The 5,244-nt window shown below is 45.5% G+C and overlaps 1 long non-coding RNA gene across 2 annotated transcripts; it reads right to left on the bottom strand.

Moving 5' to 3' along the window:
- Positions 1–286: 286 nt before the first annotated feature.
- LOC143696431 (uncharacterized) lies at positions 287–4,630 on the bottom strand. Of its 2 annotated transcripts, XR_013185840.1 has the most exons (3): positions 4,083–4,630; positions 2,627–3,462; positions 287–1,896 (listed from the first exon to the last, which is right to left on the bottom strand). It is a non-coding gene; the product is annotated as an uncharacterized LOC143696431 (long non-coding RNA). The 2 variants fall into 2 exon arrangements; XR_013185839.1 differs by having other exon boundaries at positions 2,627–4,630.
- Positions 4,631–5,244: the final 614 nt, after the last annotated feature.

The following is a 5,244-nucleotide window of genomic DNA, read 5'->3' as shown; positions in this document are numbered from 1 at the left end:
GCGCACGAGAGCAGCAGGCTCGCTTCGCCTGAGCTCGGCTCGCTTCGCTTCAGGCAGCCTCGGAAGCCTCGCCTCGGTTCGCTCGAGGCCCTCAGGGTCGGCCGCTCTCGCCTTGCTTCGGCCGAGCTCGTGCGATTCCCCCGAAGGCGGCGGCGTTCGGTTGTGTTTTTAGAAATAGCCTCCTCTATCGATTGGATCTCTCTACAGTTAGATTTATATTTCTAGAATACTTCTATTAATCCAAACAAAAACCCCATCTCTAACCAAATAAATACACGAAAACACCTTCTTTTAAACGGTATCGAAATATTTTTATACTTTGTGTAATTATACTCACATTTATATTTATCGTTTCTTTTGATGCAATCTATTAATAATTATCTATAATATCTATAAAATTCTAGACATGTATTTAAAGTATTATCTATATTATGTATCGTATCTACTGCTGCAACTGATTTTTTCTTCTAGTTTTAAACTTTATCTGTATGTATTTATGATATCTTTCTAGACTTAGATTTCTACCTTCATATTCTTTGTATTTATCATTTTTATCATCAAAACCCTGCCTATTGACAAGTTAAAAAAACCGCTTTCTTTAACGATCTAAAAAATATTTTTATACTTATAATTTTCATATTTCTATTTATAATTTGCTCTCTAGTACGTGATAACATACCTGCTCCTGCACCGCAGTGGGGCTCCCTCTCCTGGGCACCTCGGGGTGCCCCCAACGGCATCAGAGCCCCGAGTCTTCACCCCCCCCCCTTTTCCTCTAGTTAGAAACTACACTGGAACTTTTTTCTGGAAACAAAGACATGACCTAAATCCTCTCCCCATGTCCTAGACAGATAGATGTTCAGTTCTTAGTTGACTGGGCAGCAGTTTCTTCAATAGAATGATAAACAATATGGAAAGGTTTTAGCTACAAGCAAATAGGCAAATCTGAACAAGGTCCTGGTGGCCAGCCACTGCAGTTCTTTTGAAGCAATTTTTTAAACAATCAAATACTGATACCACAAAAAATAAAGCAAAAAGCTGACTACTGGCTAAGAAAGAAGGAAAAATTAACTTTTGACGACAACAACAACATTCCAAGGACACAGGCTTTTTTCCAATCTCAGACCTTATTACTACTACCTCTCTTGGGAATTCTCATCGTGGATCCCAAAAGGAATAAATCCCTCAGCGTGTCCTAAAGCACCAAGGAGCTACCTACAAGTGAAGGTGGCTACTTTCAGTGCAGACACAGCTGATGACACAGCAGTAGCACAGTTCCGTGCTGCACAGGGATAGTACTGTCTCCTCTTCTCCAGCAGCTGACTCTCTCCTGCCATGGCTTCTGTAAATGCATCAGAGCACGACCTTAACCACAAACAGGCAAGAAAACACCATCCGAAGTCTTTCATTAAGCAGTACAAGAAGGGTTCCAAGCAGAGACCAACAGAATTTCAAGGAAGCAGTATGCAATTAAACCCCCTCAGATTTGTTCAAGTAGCCGGCAAAATGGAACCATTCAGAAACGACAAAGAAAACCCCCCCAAGTATTTATACAGGAGTCCTTAATGTCAGAAAGGGGATGACAGGTTATGTTCAGATAAGATGAATGTTTATTTGGATCTATAAATAAACTTCTCTCGTGGTCCTTTGCCAAAAAATAGAACCTACAAGTGAACACCTACACCTGCCTCAAGAGACCTAACGAGCCCCTGGCAGCCACCGGCATCAAAGCGCAGTGGATGTTTCTAATCCAGGCTAAGGAGAACAATGTCACCTTTTGTTCTCTCCAGTTTGTTTCCTCTGCAGTCCTAGTTGCTTCTTATGATTTTTACAGTCTCTGTATCTTCTCGGGCAGCGCTGAGTCTGACGACCGGGATACGAGAGTCCTTCCCTGCCCTACGGAGAGAACCAGGAAAAAAAGTTCAAAAAAGAACAGGGCAGTTTGAAGTTAATACCTCCGACGAGAAGCAGCACCCGACAAACAGAGCAACGGTGAACAAAGCGTGACACCTCCCTGGGGACAGAAGACTTACAAACTCTCCGGGATTTACAATTCTAGTAACCAAGCCCTTCAGCACAGCAGCCAAGTGTCCCATTAGGTGGTGCTGCACCAAAGCATGATCCGAGAGGTTCCAAAGAGTGAAATGCACGTTACTGTCCAAAGACGTAAAATCTTGCAAAATAACAAAACTACAATAGATCTAAACTACAGGGCAAGAGTACAAGTGTTAGCTTGAGGAGCTGGAACCATCCAGGTGAGCAACTGCTAACTGGATCCTCAACAGACTTTGAGGAACCCTTCAGGATACAGAAGGGTTTTCCCCAGAAATTGCACAGGCCGAGTTTTGATAGAAGTACACTTGCCAGATGCTCAGAAACGTCACCCATCCTCCTCCGGGTGTCCTGAGAGAGCTGCGAATGGCTCTCACCTGGTTTGAGCTGGTTCTGTAAGGGCTCAGGGTGAATTTCACCAGATGCAACCAAACTGGGCAACACCCAGTGGGACAGAAGGAACCCAAAGCTTGTTTTACCCAACGCTTGGGTAAGCAGAGCTCCAGCAAATACTGAGGAAACGGACAGAACGGGGTAACAAATAATAAACATAACTTTTTTTTTTTTAACTTGCCTTTTTTTTTTTTTTTTCAGATGAGCAAAACAATTAAGGAGAAGGTGAAAACCTCACCATGACTGAACATTTCATCACCTGTAAGCTGACCATCCTTAGCATAGAGGACTCCAAATTTAAAATTCACCGATCCCAGGAAAATAAAACCAAATATTATTTGGTGAACAGTCAAACAGAAGACATAAAAATTTGTTTCCTCTAATCTTTGCATACATCCTACACGTTAGAACATACATTTTATACCATCTCCTACTACACAATAATTTACCTTTAAACTTTGATAGTATAGCATAAAATCATTAACTTAGACGGGTGATCAATTATTATTAAGTTGGTGCTTCAAGTTATTTTTGCTGTCAGGTTCAAAAAAACATGACTTCTTTTTACTGTAACGAGCAATTGATTTAGAAGTCATCAAAAGCCCATCCAAATACAAAGCCGCATTCACCGGACGGGTCTGTGAGCAAGAAGTAGTTAGGCTTGTACTCACCTCTTGCCCTTCAAGAACCAATAAATCCTGTCAACAAAAACAGCATCTTTAGCCCCCTCCTATTAAAGATTCTACAAGGATGATGGTTTTATTGGTGTTTAGAAGTTTGGATTTGAAATGGCCAGTTCAATGGATAAAGAGACAGTTTAAGTAGTATTAGATTATTATTCTTATTCTTATTAGCTACTGGAAGAAACAAACCAGTAGGATCTATACTTAATTACTTCTATTTCCAGGAAATCATAAAGAAAAAGAACCAAACCAAAAAAAGTCACTTCCTACCTTTTGTATCTCAGGATGAAAAATGTCTCTTGGGCTCTTCTCCAGTTTCTCCAGACTCCTGGCACTGAAATGCAAATGAACGAGTGCTTTATAGGAGGGCAAGTGCACATTCCAACCCCGAACCCCCAACCGATGGCAGTTACAGCGCTTACAAAATGAATCCTTCCCAGAGCCTCTGGGAAATGGAACGGTTTGTGCAACTGCCATTTCTCCCCCAAAATACTAACTCCCAACACTTCCTAAACTGAGTTTGCATTTTAGAAACAGAAATTAGGGAGACTCAGGGTGGAGATCAGGTTGAAATTGATTTCCTTCTAAAGCACAGGGGCTCTGTTCCATCACCCTTCACTTTGGCTCCACACGGAATCACAGGGAGCATTTTAGGAGGGCTCAAGAACCAATTCTATTTCTCTCTTTTTTCTAGTTCTCTCTCTTCCTAAATAATTCAAGGCAAGTCAAATGAAAAAGGACAAGTTCAGCAGCAAATTCACACTTTTTCCCTTTGTCTGCTCAAGAACAGGCTTTAAAACCACTTCTTGCTGCCTTCAACGGTTAAGACTTGCAAAACAGTTTCGCAAGTTTGATAGGTTTATCATAAAAACCACAGAACGCAAGCTCTGAATGACAGGAAAAGGTACACAGGCAAATATCTCAGCTGATGGTGGCTTATTTGTAAACACAGACCTTAACGGAGATTGCACGGAGAATGTTTCAGTGGGACTCTAAGGGAAAAATATTTCCTGAGTACCCTGTAAACAAGAAAAGCTAGGATATATTACAGGACATACCCACGTGTTCTGCATATTCAAATAGGATTATCAATAAAAACATTTAAGAAGGAAGAAAACCAAGGTAATTTTACTCAGCTATATTTACTGCCGATTTAGAGGGAAAAAAAAAAAAAAAAAGTGAACCAGAAACGCCTACAGTAGAACTTTAAAACAATTGCTTGGATAAAAGCAGCTCATGGAACATGAAGTAGAAAAAAAGCGAAACCAGTATCAGACCTGCCTATTTTCTTACCATTGCACAAGAAAATCCGACAAGCGGTAGAAAGTCACTGCCTAAAACCGATCCTAGGACGTAACCGAGAACAATGGAGGCATTTGCTAATCTAAACGGAAACCTTTTCCGGACCCTAGTGTCAAATCACACGTTTTGTCTCTCAGCAGCTCGAGGCTGGAGAGCATTTCCCCTGGGGGTCGGGAGGGCAGGGGCACAAGGGGCTGAGTTTGCCGATCGCACCTGTGCCATCAGAAGGATCCTGCCCGGCGCTCCTTGCGCTCGCCATTCTCCGGGCCATCGCTGTGTTTTACTGCTCAGCGATGCCGCTCCATCTGTTTGCGTGGAAGGAAGAGCCACGAGCACTGAGGCACTCAGCAGCCGTGTCATGCCAGCGATGTCGAGCGCTCTCTGCTCGCAAGGCTGAGCACGCCGCGGAGCCGCCTCCGCAGCCGCTCGTCCGCCCCCGCCCGCAGCAGCGGCAGCGGCCCGAGGGAGACGGCTGCAGCTCGGCGGCTCCCGCGCCTCCGCCAGCCCGAGGGCAGCCGCCGCACAGTGACCGCGGCAGCGCCCGGCGCCGCTCGCCCGGGGCGGCTCCTGCAGCTCCCGGCCCGCGGCAGCAAAGCACCGCCTGGCGCTCCGCCATCGGCGGGCGGCAGCGCGCCCCGCCCGAGCTCAGCCCCCGCCACCGGGACCGCTGAGCGAGGCCGAGGCACCGGGCAGACGCCCCTTCCGCGCCGCTCGGCTCCGTGCGGGCGGCCGGACGGAGGCTTCGCCCCTCCAGCGTCGCTGCCGCGGCTCCGTCCCGCGCGGCACAGGCGCCGGGAGCTCCCCGCGCCCAGCC

This window comes from Agelaius phoeniceus, chromosome 34 (assembly GCF_051311805.1).
Source record: "Agelaius phoeniceus isolate bAgePho1 chromosome 34, bAgePho1.hap1, whole genome shotgun sequence".
Taxonomy (NCBI): domain Eukaryota; kingdom Metazoa; phylum Chordata; class Aves; order Passeriformes; family Icteridae; genus Agelaius; species Agelaius phoeniceus.
This window is presented reverse-complemented; position numbering and strand designations above follow the sequence as displayed.